This window comes from Numenius arquata, chromosome 12 (genome assembly GCF_964106895.1).
Source record: "Numenius arquata chromosome 12, bNumArq3.hap1.1, whole genome shotgun sequence".
Lineage (NCBI taxonomy): Eukaryota > Metazoa > Chordata > Aves > Charadriiformes > Scolopacidae > Numenius > Numenius arquata.
In genome coordinates, this window is record NC_133587.1 from 17,517,571 (window position 1) to 17,538,661 (window position 21,091).

Genomic DNA, 21,091 nt, shown 5'->3' on the forward strand with positions numbered 1-21,091 from the left:
GGACGGGCCCCGCGGCGGGGGCTGCTCCGCCGCCTGCCCCGGCGGACCGCGGCCCGGCGCCTGCCGGGGCGGGCGGAGCGGCTGCCCCTGCCCGCCGGGCGCCGCCGGGAGCCGCGGGGCGGGAGGGCCGGGCTCGCTCGGGGCCGCTCTGCGGCGGCGCTGCCCTCGGGGCTGCGGGGCTGCCGCGGGGGAGAGGCCGCCCCGGCCGCGGGTGGCTCCGGCAGCTCCGCTCGGAGACCGGCCCCGGCCCCGGCCCCGGCGAAGGTTGGGGGCGGGAGGGGGGAGCGGGGGGAACCGGTCCCCGCCAGCGGGGGGTCCCCCGGGGGGGAGGGCGAGAGCCGGCGCCGCGGGGACGGGCCGCCGCCCGGCGAAGGCAGCGGCCCCGCCGGAGCCTCTGCCGGAGGCTCCAACTTCAGCCTCGGCTGCCGCGGGAGCGGGAGGCCCGGCCCGGTGCGAAACCCCGACGGGCCCGGGGGCAGCTCCCGAACCTTCTCCTCCCCGATGGGCAGCGGGAGGGGCCCCGGCTGCCGGCAGGGAACGGGGGGGTGGCGCTGTGCTCTCCCCTGCTTTCCCCCTCTGCCCCTCCCGGCTCCTGCTCAAGCCATAACCACCGGTGGCAGATGTGATGAGTTGCCCCCGCACTTTGCTGGGGGGGGACGCAACGGGGGGGGACGTGCTGGCAACGCAGCCAAAACACTGTCTGGAGTGGGGACCTCGGTGCTTGGTTCCCGTGGGAATATGACTCTAGGTCAGTTATCTCACTCCAGAAATAGCGGACAGCCCAAGAGCCCCTGGAGCTCTCCTGCAGGGCAGCGGCTGCAGGCCAGGATCTCCCCTTGAGTGGGGACGCTCGCTTAAGGTCCTGCCCCTCGAGGTGCAGAGATTCGTTGCCGCAACAGATTCTCGGGAAGTGACTACTAGCATGCTAAACTCTGAAATCTTAGCCAAGCGATAGAAAGGACATGTGCGGAAAACCCCATAGCCAGAGGTCGATGTTCACAAAGGAGACAGAGGAGTCCTGCAAAGGCTTTATTCGAATAAAGGGAGAGTCCCCTGGGGCATATCCCTGTGGGGTCTCTCCATTTGCCAGAGGACGCAGCCTCCCTTTTATCCTAATTCCCCGGCCGCACGTAACCCTCTTCCTTTCCCCATTGGCTGAGGTACTTGGAAGGTACAGACTTCTCGATCCGCCTATTACATCAAAGTTTAACTTTTGCCGGTTTTAATTGTCCAACTTTTGCGGTTTCACTTATTTCCCCTAGTTTTCAGTTACCTCACTCCTGCAGCTTCAATTAACTCTCCTCTTCTTTTGGTTGTCTCACTCCTGCCATTTCCGTTAACTTCCCTGTTTGTGGAGACACTCTTATCCCTATTTTCTTATCAGCCCCTCCTCTGTTTATTTCACTATTTGTCTTTACAACTTTTAGTCACCGTTCATTGGACCTTTTCTTCTTGTCTTCTTTTTGGTTTTGGAGCTATTTGCAGAGCCATCATCTTCGGTCCCCTTGTAGCTAATTCTGGGTCACTGGGCACAGCAGCTACGACTTGCATTCTTCTGACTCCATGCTGAATGAGCTGCATGAAACAAGGTATCCTACATGGTACAAAAATCAGAGCTGCTACCGCACAAAGGGAGAAAACCACCATGCGTTTAACCCATGGTCCACCAGGCAACCACGAGAACATGTCTAATTCCCATCCTTTCCCGGTTTGAACTGGCACGTGAGCTAGTTTTCTCATTCCTTTTCTTATCTGTTTTACTACCGCCCCCTGATCATGGATTTGTAAACAAGAGCTGGGTTCCTTTAGTTTTCCACCAACTCCCCCTTCTTCTGCTAGCAAATAATCTAGGACCCTTGGGTGTTGGAAAATTGCATTCCTCATCTGAGCAGATTGGTCTGCAAGAAAGTCAAGAGCCTCAGCGCTCTGGTTAGGTAAAATTGCAAAAACCGGCTTGTAATCTAACTATCCTATTTAAATTATAAATGGGGTCTCTTGCTCCAGAAATCACCTGGTGGGGATTCCGTGCTGCTGGTCCAGAATACCGTATAATTCGTTCAGGTTCATCTGATGTATAATTCATCTTTTCCCCATGATTGGGAACCCCCTTTAGTTAGGGATTTATCAGTTGCTCGTCGTTCTCTTATCAGATCATCCTATCCATTAACCCCTAACTCGTTTCCTTGAACTTGTGGTAATAAGGAAAATAACGGTCTCATATATCCTATAGAACGTATCCCTGAGCGCTTTGGAGGTAACCTTTGGTAGGCGTGTTGCCCACAAATCCAGTAATGGCCCTTCAAAGCCCAAGCCCCGTTAGCGAATGGGCCTTCCCATGTTTCATTATCCTGTGGTATTTCACAGTATAGAGTATCTTTTGATCCCAGGGGTCCTCCTGCTATACTGAAATCGCCATAGGAATCGCAATAATCACATTCAAAGGCTCCCGCATCTGCGTGCCCTTTACAGTTACATCCCCTACCATTCTTAGTTCAATTTGTAGCCGACCAAAATTTTCTAAAATAGGTCCTAGTTCCACTTGAGTTTTGCCAGCCCCATTGATAAACCCTTATTACATGATTCTTGTTAATGGTATTGTCCCACTGACAAGCCAGGAATAAAGAATCTCTAAATCCCCCTTTTTGCGTAATTTCTCTCGCAACTGCTTTGCATCCACTGTGCCAAGGTTCTTTGAAAGAGCACTTTACCCAGGTGCCACCTATAAGCTTAACATGCGTTTGGTTCCATCTTCCTCGGTACCTAAAGCAATTATAAGGTCTACAATATGGATCGTAACAACCCATTCCTGGTGACAATGTCCACTCACATTCGCTTTTACCTACATTTTTCCCTCCCAGCTTGGTTCTGTTCAGACAGTAATTTCCTTTTCCTGGGTACTGTATTTTCCATGTACCTCCGTCTTCCTTCCAGAACCCAGTTCCATTATGCACTCTACTTAAGTCACTCACCAACCATTTAGGCTGGACAGGCTGGGCTACCCACAGCCAATCTTCAGCTCCTCCTGGACCTCCACAGACCCAGCAATTACTGAGGTTAAAAGCTTTGGCTACCTCGTCCCCTAGAGTCAAAAATCGGTTTTCCCATCCCAGACTTCGATTTTGCCAATAGTATAGAAACATGATCATTACTAAAAATTTCATCTTGAGCTTATCATCTTTCTACACTTGATGTGGCAAGTGAATATACGGAAACAATTCAGTTAGTGTCTGCTCACCAGTTGCTGGAAGTTAAATAAGGGGCCTCTTTTCCTTATGGATCTATACCGTAGATCCTTTGGGTAAACACACGGAACTCCTCCCGAGGTCTACCTGATGGCTACCGGTCTGACCCACTCCTTGTAAGAGTTAGTTCTAGTCTCCCACCCTAAACTTCCATTTTTCACTTTTTCAAATCAAGGTCTGGTATGGCATGTGCTTCCACTGCTCAACGCCTACTGGGTTGCAGCCAGTAACGGAGTTTAGAATTTCTTATTGTGGCAATTGACAGAGGTCAATCCAGCCTTGCCCTTGATTTTTAACTTATCAAATACTACTAATGGAGTCTTTTTCTACGGAAGGCTAGCTGCAGTTTCCCCTCCTCTTCCTTTAGCTCCCAAGTCCAGTTTTCCAGGGCCTTGGACGTCTTGACTCGAATATGACGAGTCCACCCGTGTTCGAATATGACGAGTCCACCCGTGTTTGGCCGTCTTAACTGCTGTTTCCGCGGTTAATAACGCTTGGTACGGTCTCTGCCACTTTGCCACCAGTGGTGCTTCTTTCCATTCTTTAATTAGGACCCAACCTCCCCGTTGGATGCTCTAGACAGCAAAGTCCAAAGGCAGGGTCTGTGCCAGCTGAGCTTCCTGTCAAAGAGATTTCACAAGAGACAGTATCCCGGCCACATATTGTTTCAAGTAGACGTCACTTATTTCTACCTCCCCACTAGGTCGAGAGTTAGCAGGGTAAGGGATTCCAAACATTCATTCAAAGGGGGATAGTTGAGTATCTCCTCTGGGTTTGGCCCCTATGCTAGCTAAAGCTAATGGTAGAAGACATATCCATGGCATTTTGGTTTCCAAAAATAATTTCAAAAGATGCTGCTTAATTCCCCCATTCATCTTCTCTACTTTCCCTGAACTCTGGGGCTTCCACAGAGTACGGAAATCTCATTGTATTCCTAAGGCCACCACAACCCCTTGAAGAATTTTTCCAGTAAAATGTGTTCCTCTCTGTGAGTCTATTGCCTCTATTACTCCCTATCTAGGAATTATTTGTCCTAAAAGCACTTTAATAACTGATCCCGTAGTTGCTGAAGCAACTGGAAATGCTTCTGGCCACCCGGTTAGCTGGCATACTATTACCAAAAGATCCTGTTCAGGGAAAGGAAGAAATCTTCCTGTTCAGGGCATTTCAGTAAAATCCACCTGACATCATTGGAATGGGCCCAAGGTCGCCCTCCTCTAGCACCTTCCCTTGTAAATTGACCTTAGCACAAATTAAACAACCCTCAATTGCCCTTTTTGCTTGTTTTGTGAGCACGGCTAGCAACAAGTGATAAGGACATAAGCAATAAAGGCACGCAGAGCAACAGACACAGCAATCCTCTCCCTTTGTTCACGAACAAACTAAATCCCTAGGCACAAACGTTCAGCATCTTCGTGTCATGGGCCTGCGCTCAAAAAGCACACTTTTCTTCTCCAGACGGACACCAACTGAGGAAATAACACTCTCGGTAATGATGCTGAGGGGAAGAGGGATTGAGATAGGGAGTTCAAAAGTGAGCATGTCACACCTTGACCTGTGGAGGGGCTACCACTTCCCGTTGCAGGAAAACATCTGAAAAGGAGCATTTGCCTGGCAGTTTCGCCTTTAAAATGCTACAGGCACATTAACAGGTGACCCCATGAAGATACTGGAAGGAAAGAGACAGCTCCAGCTCCAATTTTTTTGCAGCCAGTTTAATGTTTGCATGATGTTAAGGGTTGCAAAACCAGTTTGCCATTAAGCAGAGGCATCTAGAAACAAGTGCTTCCTCCCACACCAATCTAAAGCTTGTATCCATCATTATTGGGGGAAATTGGGACCCAGTTACACTCGTACCAATCAGGAAAAACCTTCCTAGTTTTTCAGCTTCAAGGAAGTAGAATCGCTGTCATCTGAAAGGTATTCAAGGGGAATTTCTCTACATTTGTCTGAGCGAGAGTGAAAGGTTTTTCAGTGCAGTTTCCACCCAAACACTTTCCCCAGCACAAGCTTTGGGAATCACCTGGAGAAACGGGTGATGTTTCTGTCTCCAGGTGTGACTGGTGAAGAAGGAACGCTTTACGGCCGATGAAGAAGAGGATTTCAGCTTTCAAGCAGCAACTTCTGGACACTGCAATGGGGGAAAAAAGGCACTGGGCTTTCCAGGCCACACCTCTAGACCTGGACTGCAATTCCACAACCACGCTCTGCCCTTTTGCAAAGGGACAGAGTGCAAATGGCAGAAAAACCTGAGGCACAAGCGCTCAGGAAGAGGCAGAGCAAAGCCAGAGGACGCAGGCAGAACTCCGAGGGGACACGCCAGCTGGTCTGATGCCGCCACTTCAGAGCTTCTGGGCATCCTCTGGGCACAGGAGGGGAGCTGGAGGGCAGTCCCGCTGCCCCAGGGGCTGCCTTGCTCTCTGGCAAGCCAAAGGGCCGCCCGGCATGGGGCCTGCAGGGCCTCATGGGCCACCCTCCCAGACACAGAAAGGTCCGTTGGTGACGTCACCGGCCGGCCGTTGGCCAACTGGCACCCCTGTGGCTGACCCACAGCTCGCTCAGCAGCCAGAGATTCCTGCACCAAGCCTGCTTGGTAGAGGAGGAGGCGGCAAAGGGAGGCCAGTGCCCACATTGGGTGGGACGAGCGCCCACATTGAGTGGGCCCAGCCAGAAGGGGCTCCTCGGAAGCCCGGAGGATGCCCAAGCACCGAGAGAAACGCAAGTGGGCTGCGGCCAGCAGCAGCGGCAGCAGCAGCGATGGCCAAGGAGTTGAGCCCATGGAGGTCGACCCACCCCTGAAGAGGGAGAAGGAAGAGCCCATGGAGGTCGACCCACCCGCCAAGAGGGACGAGGGAGAGCCCATGGAGGTCGACCCACCGGCAGAGGAGCCAATGGAGGTGGATCCCTCTCCCGCAGGCCTGACGGGGCACACCTCCACCGTGGCCAGGCTGCCTCCAGCAGCAGCGGGCCCAAAGCGCCGCAGGACCCCCGCCGGCTCAAAGGGACCCTCCGCAAAGCCACGGTCCAGCAAGCGGCGCCGGCCCCGCGGCCGACGCTAACCGTAAGTGGGCCATCCACACCGCCATGCGGCAGGCTCAGCAGGAACATCAGCCGGCTGTCAAGCCGCCGAGGAGCCCTGCTTTCCCTCCCCACACCCCCGCCCCTCAGCAAGGGGGGCTATCTCCTCTGCCCTCAGGCCTGGGCAAGAGGAGAGGAGAGGAGAGGGGCTGCCCTCTTCTGCCCGGCAGCCCCACAGCACCAGCACCAGACCTTACCGCTCCCGACAACTCCCCGAGAGGAGGCTGGAGCCAGGGGGCTGTCGCTCTCTTCTCCCAAGGCACGAGGGACAGGACAAGGGGAAACGGCCTCAAGTTGCGCCAGGGGAGGTTGAGAGGGGAGACTGGGAAAGAGTTCTTCCCTGAAGGGCTTGACAAGCATTGGAACAGGCTGCCCAGGGAAGGGCTTGAGGCACCCTCCCGGGAGGGATTTCAAAGACCTGTAGATGTGGGCCTTAGGAACGTGGTTGAGCTGCGGACTTGGCGGTGCCAGGCTAACAGCTAGACTCCATGAGCTTCCATTTCTTTTCCAACGTAAACGATTCTGTGATTTCTCTTTCAGAGCCGCGGGGAAGAGGCGAGGAGAGGGGCTGCCATCTTCGGGCCGGCAGCCCCATAGGACCAGGAGGAGTCCCTTGGAGACGGCTGAGACTGCTGGAGAGCGTCGGAGACCACCAGAGACCGGCGGAGACCACAGGACACCATGGGAGACCACCGGAGAGGATCAGACACTGGCGGTGTCCTGCGGCCTCCGGTGGTCTCACACTGGAGACCGTCGGAGTCCGCTGGAAACCGCCAGAGTCCATCGAAGACCACCGCAGACTGCCAGCCACCGGTGGCCTCCGATGGTCTCCAGCGGTGTCCGGCGGTCTCATCAATGGAGACCACCGGACACCGCAAGAGAATGCTGGGGACCATCGGAGACCGCCGGACACCGCTGGAGACCGTCGGAGAACACCGGAGACCATCGCAGAACACCAGAGACCGCCGGAGACCGCCGGAAACCACTGCAGATCGCCACAGCCTGTTGGACTCCCCTGGAGCGCCACCCAGGTTATTGGGGCCTGGAGTTGGCATTGTTTCAGGCTGAGGATGAGAAAGCCAGTGGCAGGGGGCTGTCCTCAGCCAGACCTCGCCTCAGCTAACGCATGGGTGGGGGAAAAAAGCCAGACCCACCCTGGCCCTGCGCAGAGAACAGCAACAGATCATCAAAGACAGCAGATGCCAGAAACATTCCAGATGCAGAGACAGCTCTTCCTTTGGAGAATCAGAAGAGTTCCCTTCCGAGAGAAAGAAGTTTGGCCAAGACTGGCCAAGAAACAATACAAAAACCAATCAAATACAATAAAGAACCGCTAAAAACACAATCAAAAAGCCAGGAGAAAGGGTCAGCCCTTGGCATTGCACAGCTTCCTCCAAAGCATCCCCACCAAGCTCCTCGTCATCGACCTCTATGAGGACTGGATGCCAGCCATGGAGAGGAGGAGCAAGCAGGCCGACGCGGGAGAGCTGAAAGCGTAAGTGTGGGCAGCAGCCTGCCTGTTGAGCAGGAGCCCTGAGCGCTGGCTGAGAGCACCTGGAAAGCTGCGCAACACAGCCGCTGCCTCCCGCCTGCCTTGGGCAAGCTTTGGCCATGGCTGTGGGCAACGTCTGCTTTCTTCACCTTGTGCTCCTGTTCCCTCAGGGTGGCCGAGAACTTGCCAGCAGCACATGTCCTCCTCCTGAAGCGGCTACTCCCCGTCCTGCAGCACATCGGCCACAACGCCTGCACCAGCAGGATGAGCTGCAGCAACCTGGCCATCTGCCTTGGGCCAAACCTGCTGAGCCCACCCAAGGAGGACCTGCTCCCACTGGAGGTCCCGCTGGAGGGCACTGGGAAGGTACGCTGGATGGAGCAGCCGGCTGCAGCCTTCCCGGCCCAGCAGAGCTTGGCGGTTGAGAGGTGCCTGGCTGCCTCCTTCCTCTCTATTGAGCAAATGCTGGTGGGGAGGGCTGGGCTGGGGGGGGGGTGGCTGCCTGGAAGAGCAGCCCCACAGCCACAGCCTTCTGCGTGGAGGCAAGGGTGAGGAGTGGGAAAGGCTGCTTGCCACCTTTTCAGCCACCTGCCCTGCAACCGAGGCTGTGATGTGTGCAGCTGAAGGTGCTGGTGGAGTTCCCCATGGAAAAGCCCTGTGAAATCTTTGGGGAAGAGATGGCCGGCCCTTCCAGTCCTTCAGCTGAGGAGTCGCCAGCACCCACGCACACAGCCACAGGTAGGAGGAGGGACTGAGCGTTGTCACAGCCTGAGCGGAAAGCTGGTCTAGGGCTTTGGGTGGCTTTGGCTTTAGCTGTTGTCCACTTCCAACAAGTCACTTTGCTGCATGTGCTTTTGCTTCCCAGAGCTGCCTTTGGAAGAGCAACGGGACCACGCAGGCGAGGCAGACGTGGAGCACGAAGCAAAAGCCTTCCTGGATGCACCACCCTCTCTGCTCGTCCTCCAGAAAGCAGCAGGGGTAGATACGGTGGAAGGATCGCCAACGGCAGAGGTAGGGCAGGTCCACAAACTCTGGGACAAGGCGTCTCCTGGAGGAGGAGTTCCTGAGGAGTCCAAGTAGCTGCTCTGCCTCTTCCTGGTATTTCAGCTCTTGTGCCTTTGGGTGGGGCTTGTTCATCCCCCTTGGAATGGTGCCTTGTAAGTAAAACTGGAAGGGGTCTTTCTCCAATGCGTTAGGCACGTCCTCAGCCAAAGGACAGGCCTACAAAAGACCTACAGAAGGACAGCTTCCAGAAGCAAAGCCACCACAGAAGGTGCTGTTGCACCAAAGGGACACGCGCAGAGCTCTGTCTCAGGAGGGTGAAGAAACTGCAGCAGAATGAAGCGGGCAAGGCTCTTCTTGCCTGGAGGGGGACCGCAGGCTCCCTGCTGAACGGCCCCCCAAATGAACTGTGTCACACCCCGCTGTGAACACTGTGTTCCCCCGGGAGGCCCCTGGGAGAAAGGGCTAATGCAAACCAGACCAGGGATCTTCTCTAGCGAGCAATTCGCCCAGCAGTGGCTTACTCCTCCAGGACGTCCCTTGTCACCTGCTAACTCCAACATTTCTGGTTTAGGCACCCGCCGCTTTGCCTCCAACCGCCCCAGAGACCACGCAAGACTCCCTGGGATGCGCCCAAGAACAAAGAAGGAGCCTTTCAGAGGAAAGAAGGTAAAAGGAGTCAGCTTGGGTTCAATCAAGAACTGGTTCACCCAGCTGATCCCGGCTAGAGCTATCTAACCACGCTGTGGGATGGAAAGGTTTGCAGGCTCCCTCCAGGAAACTGAAAACCCAAGAAAAAGAAAGAGAGAAGAGGCCTGCTCAGGGGAGAGGCACTGCCAACAAGAAGAGACAAGAAGGAAGAGAGAGAAAAGACGGGCACTGCAACAAAGCAGCAAGGTCCAGAAGGTGCAGAAGCCCAGGTGTGTCCCAGGCTCTGCTGCTGCCCGTCTTTCCCAACTCTGAGAACTGCTCCAAGGCAGTGCAAGTCCGCTGGCAAGGGAGGGCGAGGGATGGTGCTGCGCAGGGTCGGGAAAGAACTCCATGGCAGCTCCCCAGGGGCTCCCGATGGAGCCCTGCTGCGTGGCACAGGGCCACCGTGCATCTCCCCACACGCACAGTCTCTGAGGGCACTTCCCACGGGGAGAAGGTGCCAGAGCCATCCCCTGCTCCATGCCCGCAACAGCTCTCTCTTCTGGGCTAGAAACAGCTCCCTGTCAAGGGTGTTTCCCACAGAAAGGGGAAGCAAGTCCTGCCTCTTCCTGCCCTTGGGCTTTCATCAGGGCTTTCTGACTCTGTCCTTGTAGGTGCCCATTCCCTGTCACCGGCTGAACCCCTGCAACTCCTGGGCTCCTGCACCTGATGTCCCGCACCATTCCCGGGGTTCGGGTGGCAGCGAGCACTGGCCGTCATGAGCTGAGGATACCCAGCTGTGAGAGTGCAAGAGTGGGAGACTGAGGAGAGCTGCTGGCGGTGAGCGACAGCTTCCCCTCCCTTCCTCTCTGTAGTGACCAGAGTGTTATGCCTGGAAGAAGCCACCTGAGATGCCTCACCTCAGCTGAGGCATCTCAGCTCCTGAGATGCCCAAGGAAGGGAGGGGAAAGCGATGGATGCGAACAGCAGTGAAGGGAACACAAGAAGTGGACTAAACATTCCCTTTCTTCTTCAGGGATCCCTCCCCAGGCAGGCGGGAAGCCACAGAAGACCACAGCCTGGAGAAAGCCCTGCCTCAGGTGGAAGAGGAGCAGCAAAGGCAGAAGGAAGAAGCGTTCCCTCCTAGTGGGTGTCCTGGCTGCTCCTGGAAGGCAGGGAAAAGCTGTCAGTGCTCCCCAGTGGCCCCAAGGGAAGCGGTGGGGCAAGCCCTTTTGGAAGGAGAAAGGTCCACAACCTGTTGTGTGGGGCAGTAATAGGGGTGTGTGCTGCATGGCTCTGTTTTGAGCAGGGGGTTCCTCCGGCTGAGCTCCAAGGGTCCCTTCCCAGCCTAAGTCATGCCCTGGAGCAGTAGGTGAGGGAGTGGGGACAAGGCCAGAGAAAGGGGATGCATCCAGTGATGAGGCAGCACGAAGGGGAGGCAGCCGTTACCTGTGGGCATGGTCCGAGTTGAAGAGGAAGGGAAAGCAAAGCTGTAGAAGGACACGGAAGGCTAAAGGAGAAGCACATGAGTTTGCCAGCCCTGAGAGATCTCAGTTCATGCGAGAAAGCGCTTCTCCTGCCTCTCAGTTTGACACCAACGTCAGTGTTGGGGGAGCCGGGAAATCCCGGGGCTGCTGCTTGTGGACGGGGGTTGTTCAGTGACCTCCTGGCTGTTCCTCCCTTCCCAAGGTGTGAGGATCTGGCCAAAGGGAATGCTCTCCTGCGGGAGCACCTCGAGAAAGCGAGTGAGGTGACTTCAGCTCTTAAAGGAGATGTTGGAAAACTGAGGGTGGATTGGATGAGGGCGCAGGAGGAGCTGGAAGCGAAGGAGAGAGAATGGCACCGGGAACGTGAGGTGAAGAGGGGCTGCGGGAATGTCCGAGGTGATGCCAGCGTGGCCTGAGAATGCGTTTTATTTCTGGCCCAGACACCTCGCTGTGAGAAGGTTGTGGCTCTGATGAGGATGTGCTGGTGTTGAGGAGCAGAAGACGGGACTGGGTGTCAGCACCCAGTGTCAGCAAATGGGTCAGGAGGGGTGTCAGCAAATGGTGGTGATGGAAGAGGCCCCCCTGCTGTGGCCGTGCTGCTCGGTCCTAAAGGCCAGTGCTGCTGCTGCTGGGCGCTGTCGGGCAGTGACACAGGAGCGCTCGTCTCTCTGGTAGTTCTTCAATCTCCGCCTGGAGCCGTGAGAGCAGAGAGGTCTGTGTGTTTTCAGATTGCGAGCAGCCAAGGGAAGACCAAGAGGGGCCTCCCTCACCCACAGCAAACGTCTCAGCCATTTATCTTATTGCATTATAAGCCTTCCTTAATGCCGTGAGTGTGCCTGACCTACTGTTGAATGCTCCTCTTCTTTGTGCTGCTTTGTGGAAATCATCCCAACTGCCCTTTCTGGGCCATAGGATGTGCTCTTGGGTTTGGAAACGAGAATGTTTTTACATTCAGACCTTGTTTGTCTGGAGGGGCTTCTGTTTCTAAGCGAAGGCGTGTTAAGATCCCTCCTACGCTGAAATTCAAAGGGTTTAAGGTCAGTACAGTCAGAACCACTGGGCTGGTTTTCTACCACCTTCCCTGAGATAAGTGCTGCTGAGCCTCAAACAGGCTGGATTCCAGGTTCTCGTACACAGAAAGCCCGTTTCTGCCATTTCAAATAGCAACGTGGGCCCCTCGGAGGGAATGGCCGGGCTTCCCTTGTCACCTGGCAGAGCACAGAGAGCCCAGCCCAATGTGATGGCAATAACCGCATCTGAAATTGCTGCTCTCTGATCCCTGGCACATGGGGAGCTGCGCCCACACCCTCTGTGCCAGCAAGAAAAACAATGGATGGACAATGGAGGCTGTATCTTCCAGGAGGACAACAAGCCCCTGGTTCTGATGACACCACTCTCTGGCCCTCCAAAGTAAATATGCCAAAAAGGAGGCCAACACAGGCACAGCTTCACCCAGACAAGCAGCCAAACGCCCACCCAGAAGCACCAGCATTTTGGTCCCACCTGGATGAGTTTCTCTTGGCTTTCTTCCTTCTCCTCTGCCCGGATCCTCAGCGCTGCCCGCAGCCCCTCTTCTTGCTCCTCTGCTTCCTTCAGCAGCTGCTCCAGGGGGGCTTTCTCTGCGCAGAGCTCTCCATCTGTTCTTCTACACAAGCGCAGCTTCTCCTGGGCAGAGACCTTTGCTCTCTCCATCTCCTCCACTTTACCCGACAGAGCTCCATTCTCTTGCTCCAGCCACCGCCACGGAAGCACAGAGGAAATAAAATACAGTCAGGTTTACAGTCAAGAAGAGAGCAGCAACTCCCCATCCCCTGCGTGTCTCTGACATACTCCCAGTTCAGCGCTCCCAATCAGCACGTGAGGACAGACTGCCCCAAAGACCTGCCTGCTCTCACCACCATTTCCCAAGAAGGAGACCAACATTGTACTTAAACAACAGTGGGAGAACAGAAGAGGAGCAACACGGTAGTGAAAAGACGGGCAGAGGTGGAGCTGAGGGACAGGGGTCAGTGGAGGATTTGGCGGTGTGAGGGTAGCGGTTGGACTCGAGGACTCGAAAGGTCCCTCCCAACCTCCATGATTCTATGCGTCTATGATTGTCCCTGTCTGCTGCTGCCAGAAACAGCATCTGTGGTGGCCTTGCTATCACAAGGTGACCATACCTTCTCCAGGGCCATGGTAAGCTCATCTCTCTTTTGCTTCAGCAGATCCCTCTGAAGGTGCGATTGCTCCAGTGTCTCCCTCACGACCACCAACTCACGCTGTAATGAGGAATGTTTTTCTCCAAGTGCCTCCGAGTCCTTCAGTCTCTGCGAAGGGGAGAGACAAACAAGGTTTGAACATAAAAACATTCTCGTTTCCAAACCCAAGAGCACATCCTATGTCCCAGAAACGGCAGTTGGGATGATTTCCAACCCCTTTCTATTTACACCTCAAGAACGCTGGCATTTCCTGACCAGACCTGCATCACTCTTTGTCCTTGATGGAGGGGAAACATTCAGCACTGAGAAAGTAAAACAAGCTTCCAGAAATCACAGAACCTTTCCAAAACATTCAGGTGCTCACAAATTAACAGCTTCCTGCCTCCTGGTTCTCTCTCTCCTCTTTCCTACGCTGGATACCAGCCTGGCCAAAGTTCTTCTGGGGGTCAGACAGACGTTGAAAGTCCAGATGACTATTCCCACAATCACTTTTGCCTTCAGCGGGGAATGGATCAAAGAGCCTGCAAGCTCTTTGGGGAGACGGCTATGAATTTCCCATCCAATAATCACAGGATCACAGGATGATTCAGGTTAAGATGCTTCATGCTGCAAAATGGCCCTTCTTGCCCCCAAGGCCTTCTGCACTCAGGCTTGCAAGGAACACCCCGGCAAGTGGCTGCTCAGAGGCTGACGACAATATCTACAGAACAAACATTTCAGGAAGGTGGTGTGAGAATAAACCGAAAATGTTGTACCAAAAAATCACAGAGGAGGAGAATTACACAGTAGGTCAGGCACACTCGCGGCATTAAGGAAGGCTTATAATCCAATAAGATCAATGGCTGACGGTAACCCAGACTTTGAAATTGCCTCCTGACACCGGAGGCTGTGCTACTTCTGTTTGCAGAGAGAAAGGAACCCCAGAGAGGTCTGAAGGGAAGCCACATTTTTTCTGCAGACATCTGGCCTCAGCTTCTACTCACCGGTGCGTGGCAGTCTTCATTTCCCCAAAACGGCGGCAGAAGGTGTCCACCTGACGCCACAGGCCGAGCAGACGGCCACGTTCACCCCTTCTGAACTTGTCATAAAGCTACAGATGCAAAGAGAAAAAGAAATGCCAGCTCAGCCTTCGCCGTCACTGCACAAGTCTTTCAGCTGGGAGAGGGTCACACCACCGTGGCCAGGTCTCCTTCAAGAACTACTCCAACAGGGCACTGGGGACTGAAGAGCCACCACAGGAGCAGCCTCAGCAGAGCTGCCACCCGACTGCACAGGAGGGAACACCCACCCTTGTCCTGCAGGAGGGGACATCAGCAAAGCAAGTGACCCTCATTCAGCATCTCCCCTTGCAGAGGTGTCTCACACACAGGTGTCTTGGGGGAGGACGACAAAGACAAGCCCCTCCAAGGCCACTCTCACATTTGCTGTCGGTGAGGGAGGCCCCTCTTGGTCTTCCCTTGGCTGCTCGCAATCTGAAAACACACAGACCTCTCTGCTCTCACGGCTCCAGACGGAGATTGAACAACTACCAGAGAGAACTACCAGCAGCAGCAGCACTGGCATTTAGGACCGAGCAGCACGGCCACAGCAGGGGGGACTCTTCCATCACCACCATTTGCTTCCATCACCACCACCCCTCCATCTCCCAGCCCTGTCTGCTCCTCAGCACCAACACATCCCCAACACCAGCACATCCGCAACACCAGCACATCCTCAACACCAACACATCCCCAACACCAGCACATCCCCAACACCAGCACATCCCCAGCACATCCTCAACACCAACACACCCTCAACGCCAACACACCCTCAACACCAGCACATCCTCAACACCAGCACATCCCCAGCACCAACACATCCCCAACACCAGCACATCCCCAGCACCAACACATCCCCAAAACCGCCACAACCTTCTCACAGGGAGGTCTCTGGGCCAAAAATAAAACACATTCTCGTGCCACGCTGGCATCACCTCTGACATTCCCGCAGCCCCTCCTCACCTCACGTCTGTTGCGTTAATAGGCAAAGTAGTTTTGGCAGAAAATAAACCCCCTTGCGTTCTAACGCTCCTCACCGAGGTGGGAGGCTAGGTGCGGCTAGGTTTAAATCATGAGGGATGCCCAATTCACCACTATCAGTCCAGTCGTGTTTAATATATTTAACTGTCACGAGTCCAGATACAGTCATAGTGGACTGCACCTTCAGTCTAGTCGTGCTCATGAACTAGCACGGCCGCACTCTAATGTTTGGTGGCGTTCAATGGGAAACCGAAACGGCTAGCTACTTAAGCAGTGCAGTTTATTTCAGCAACAGATACAAAGGTTCTTATGGTTTGCCGGTGATAAATACACTGTCTGCAAAGCACGTGCAAGTAAAATATGGTTTGTTCATGGTACAAAGCGTGCGACAAAGTTCCAAACAATACAGCCTGGCTATAAATGTAACAAAAATAACCCTCTAGAGAGATTTCTAAGTTTCCCGAGGAAGCACTCGGTATAGTCTAAGTCTTACCCAAAGGCCTCCCTATGGGGGGGAAGAAAGGCTCAGCCCCTCGACTGGTCCCGCAAGTCAAAGGCAGTCCGTGACGGGGTCCTCCCTGACCTCTTCACGATGGGGTCTTCCCTAGCATCCCCCCTTTCTTGGGCTAGTTTTATACTATGTTTTACCTTCAAGGTGGAGTTTGAGTCATGACTCATAGAGACTATGACTCTACTCATAAATACCTTTATTAGGCTTGGTGTAAAATTCTCTCGCCTCGCTTTTAAAGGTATAGTTTACGAAAAATTCAGGGCGCAGACTCAAGGACGAGTGGTTGCACCTTGGAGGCGGGTAGCCTTCGGGCTGGAGGTGTGTTTTGGTATTATAATGACATTATAATGAGCAAAGTTCGCACAAAGGACAGCATTTTGTCAAAATCTGACAGACTGTTGGCTCAGGGTAGCAAATATGCAGCTTATCACTTCCATAGGATCACCTCGTTCCCGTATCTGCTGTATTCTACCCTGGAAACGCTTCCATTTTATACCTTTCCTTAATGTGTGAACAATGCTATATTTTTAATAAAATTTTTATTTGAGGAATTATTCCACACACCTTCCCGGTGCCATTCTCTCTCCTTCGCTTCCAGCTCCTCCTGCGCCCTCATCCAATCCGCCCTCAGTTTTCCAACAGCTCCTTTAAGGGCTGAAGTCACCTCACTCGCTTTCTCGAGGTGCCCCCGCAAGAGGACGTTCCCTTTGGCCAGATCCTCACACCTTGGGAAGGGAGGAACAGCCAGGAGGTCACTGAACAACCCCCGTCCACAAGCAGCAGCCCCGGGATATAGCAGGAGGACCCCTGGGATCAAAAGATACTCTATACTGTGAAATACCACAGGATAATGAAACATGGGAAGGCCCATTCCCTAACGGGGCTTGGGCTTTGAAGGGCCATTACTGGATTTGTGGGCAACACGCCTACCAAAGGTTACCTCCAAAGCGCTCAGGGATATGTTCTATAGGATATATGAGACCGTTATTTTCCTTATTACCACAAGTTCAAGGAAACGAGTTAGGGGTTAATGGATAGGATGATCTGATAAGAGAACGACGAGCAACTGATAAATCCCTAACTAAAGGGGGTTCCCAATCATGGGGAAAAGATGAATTATACATCAGATGAACCTGAACGAATTATACGGTATTCTGGACCAGCAGCACGGAATCCCCACCAGGTGATTTCTGGAGCAAGAGACCCCATTTATAATTTAAATAGGATAGTTAGATTACAAGCCGGTTTTTGCAATTTTACCTAACCAGAGCGCTGAGGCTCTTGACTTTCTTGCAGACCAATCTGCTCAGATGAGGAATGCAATTTTCCAACACCCAAGGGCCCTAGATTATTTGCTAGCAGAAGAAGGGGGAGTTGGTGGAAAACTAAAGGAACCCAGCTCCTGTTTACAAATCCATGATCACGGGGCGGTAGTAAAACAGATAAGAAAAGGAATGAGAAAACTAGCTCACGTGCCAGTTCAAACCGGGAAAGGATGGGAATTAGACATGTTCTCGTGGTTGCCTGGTGGACCATGGGTTAAACGCATGGTGGTTTTCTCCCTTTGTGCGGTAGCAGCTCTGATTTTTGTACCATGTAGGATACCTTGTTTCATGCAGCTCATTCAGCATGGAGTCAGAAGAATGCAAGTCGTAGCTGTGCCCAGTGACCCAGAATTAGCTACAAGGGGACCGAAGATGATGGCTCTGCAAATAGCTCCAAAACCAAAAAGAAGACAAGAAGAAAAGGTCCAATGAACGGTGACTAAAGGTTGTAAAGACAAATAGTGAAATAAACAGAGGAGGGGCTGATAAGAAAATAGGGATAAGAGTGTCTCCACAAACAGGGAAGTTAACGGAAATGGCAGGAGTGAGACAACCAAAAGAAGAGGAGAGTTAATTGAAGCTGCAGGAGTGAGGTAACTGAAAACTAGGGGAAATAAGTGAAACTGCAAAAGTTGGACAATTAAAAACGGCAAAAGTTAAACTTTGATGTAATAGGCGGATCGAGAAGTCTGTACCTTCCAAGTACCTCAGCCAATGGGGAAAGGAAGAGGGTTACGTGCGGCCGGGGAATTAGGATAAAAGGGAGGCTGCGTCCTCCGGCAAATGGAGAGACCCCACAGGGATATGCCCCAGGGGACTCTCCCTTTATTCGAATAAAGCCTTTGCAGGACTCCTCTGTCTCCTTTGTGAACTTCGACCTCTGGCAACGGGATCTTCTGCACATTGTCTTGTTCCCTTTGCTGTTCTGTTAAACTGCCTTTGTGCCAACCCACCAGTTTCCTTTTTTCCCTTCCAATTCTCCCCTCATGGCCGTGGGGGGGCCGAGAGCGTGGCTGCCACGTAGTTCTTTGTTGCCGTCTGAGGCCAAACCACGACAGTCCTTTTTGGCGCCCAACGTGGGGCACTCGGAAGGTTGAGAGAACGACAGATCTGACCAGAGCGTGTTAAAATGTATGTGTTATATGCATTTATGATATTAGTCAATAGTACTGGTCACAATGTTGCTTCGTTTGTTCCCACGGCCGTGTTATGTAAATTCTGACATGCTCTATGTACTCCCCGTGATGATGTTTATCACCTCTGGGAGAGGGATCAGCATCATAATTTTGCCGTCCTGTGTGATATCAACTTATGATATGATAGCATCACTGTTCAGATGGTTACGTTGGGGCATTTATGCAGCACCGCTGTCCTGCTGTGACCTCGGACACCGTCTCTCAGAATTTATTAATAATCACACTCAGTCTATGGGGGAAGCGGGGGCTGGTGGTGTTCCTTTCCCCAGCTCTTTCACCTCCCTTTTCTATTTTGGTCCAGCTATGCCAGTTTTTGAGAATTTTGAATACTCTTGGGACATGCAAACCAGCTTGGTCCTATTGCTAGGTCTCCTCAATGTGTTTCAGTTCTTGTTTAGGGTTAAGCAACTATTTAAGACTCCCACCCAGAGATCTGTCCCGAGACTGGAGAGTCATGGGTGGCACGGGACGTGGGAGAATACGGACAGGTACCTAGAGAGCTTTTCACCTCCAACGGTTTGGGGCTTCACCCCCGAACAATTACAGAACCCGTTTGTATTTCTGGAGTGACAGGGGGATCCCAAGAGTTGACTGTACCGTTTTTAAATCTTCTTTCAGCTTCTAATTTTCTAACAAGTCCCGATCAATCAAGGGCTTCGGTGCCCCTGGCAAGTCCAAAAGCTGATGTGTCACCCCTTGCTTTCCACTCTTGAATGTTAAAGGTTTAAAGAAAGGTCTGGTTTCTGGCTTCCCTCTCGCACCAATAACTCTTCCTTCCAGTGTCATAACCTCATTCATAGCTCTTTGTATTTAGAACTGAAGAGGCAGCTCCTGGATCAACCGAGAAGGGCAATGGAGCTGGTGAGGGGTCTGGAGCACGAGTCTTGTGAGGAGCAGCTGAGGGAGCTGGGGGTGTTCAGCCTGGAGAAAAGGAGGCTGAGGGGAGACCTTCTCGCTCTCTACAACTCCCTGAAAGGAGGGTGTAGCCGGGGGGGGTCGGTCTCTTCTCCCAAGGCACAGGCAATGGCACAAGAGGCAACGGCCCCATGTTGCACCAGGGAAGATTTAGGATGGATACTAGGAACTATTTCTTCACACAAAGGGTTATTGAGCATTGGAACGGGATGCCCAGGGAAGTGGTGGAGTCATCATCCCTGGTGGTATTTAAAAGACGGGTAGACGTGGTGCTGAGGCACGTGGGTTAGTGGTGGAGTGGGCAGTGTTAGCTCTATGGTTGGACTCGATGATCTTAAGGGTTTTTTACGACCTAAATGATTCCATGATGCTGTGACTTCTGTGACTGCGCCCTCATGCTGAGCTCCACCCGGCTCTGCCCTGGCCCTGGAAGCCAGGATGAGGCCCAGGGGACAGGGGAGAGGCAAAAAGGTGAGGGGCCATGAGGAGACCACACTCCCGGGTCAAGAGGGTGTCCCCACACAGACAGCAGTGACCCTGAGCTCTCAGCAACAGTTGTCCCATGGGACTGAGTTACGGGCTTTGTCCATCCCGCTCTCTTTAACAAGGATGAAGCGTGACAGCCATTTTCCCCAGGAAGCCAAGGCCTGGGCCTTCCATCACCCCTGGACAGCCTGTGCCCTGACACACCGATAGAATGCTGGAGGTGGCCATGTCACAAAGGGTTGCTGGGGAGGAACGGGCGGTGATCTGTCACAGCCTGGAGCCGAGCAGACCGGTGAGCAGCCAGACAGCCAGAGATTCTCTACCTTCTAAACGTACACGGACACTAAGGTAAGGATTCAAGAGGGTGGCAGAGACCTTGACAGGGGTTCTCCGTGGTGAGGCACGGTGGATGCCCCATTGCTTTTATCCTCTCTCATAAACCACAGGCCCCTAAAAGCAGAGGAACAGACGATGGCACACAGCCACGCTCAGCCAGAGAGCAAGAGATTCTCTACCTTCTACAAGGACACAGACAAAAGTTAAGCATTCACGAGTCTGGCACAGATCTGGGCACAAGTTGTCCATTTTACTCATGCTTTCTGCTACCTTTCTTTGTTCATAATCTTCTGCCTTTTAATGCAGCAGGCCCAGAAACAAGAAGGACAAGACCATGAGGAACTCCCATCCTCAACCACGTGGACAGTCTCTACCTTCTACAAAGACACAGACAAAAGATAAGGATTCAGGAGTCTGGCACAGACCTCGCAGGGCTTGTCCGTGCTGAGTGAGGATGGCTGACCTCTTGTTTGTTATCCTGTCTCCTTACAAGAGCAGGCCCAGAAAGGGACAGGACCAGACCATGAGGAGCTCCCATCCTCAGCCACACACAGATTCTCTACCTTCGACAAGGACACGAACACAAAGTTAAGGATTCAAGAGGGTGGCAGAGACCTGGGCAGGGGTGTCCATCGTGATTCATTGTCTCTAATGCCTTCTTTTTTTCACACTTTCCTGTCATTTACAGCTGCAGAGAGAGATGGGAAGCGGAGCAGAGCATGGTGCACTCCCATTCTCAAACATACACAGATTCTCTACCTTTTAAAGGACACGGACACAAAAGTAAGGATTCAGTAGGGTGGCAGAGACCTGGGCAGCGGTGTCCACTCTTGTTGATGGTCTCTAATGCCTTTTTTCTTGACATTTTCCTGCCTTTTACAGCTGCAGGGACAGACACAAACCAGAGCAGAGCATGATGAACTCCCATCCTGCACGACACACAGATCCTCTACCTTCTACAAGGACACGGACACAAAGTTAAGGATTCAAGAGGGTGGCAGAGACCTGGGCAGAGGTTTCAATGGTGTGAATCAAATGGTCTTAAAGCTGTCGCATCTACTATCACTTCATTAAATCACTGTTTTATATCAAGAAATATAATGCTGCTTCTCTCCTATGAGTGAAGGCTATCCCTCTCCAGCTGGCGCCCTGCACACTCACCCCTCCTGCTT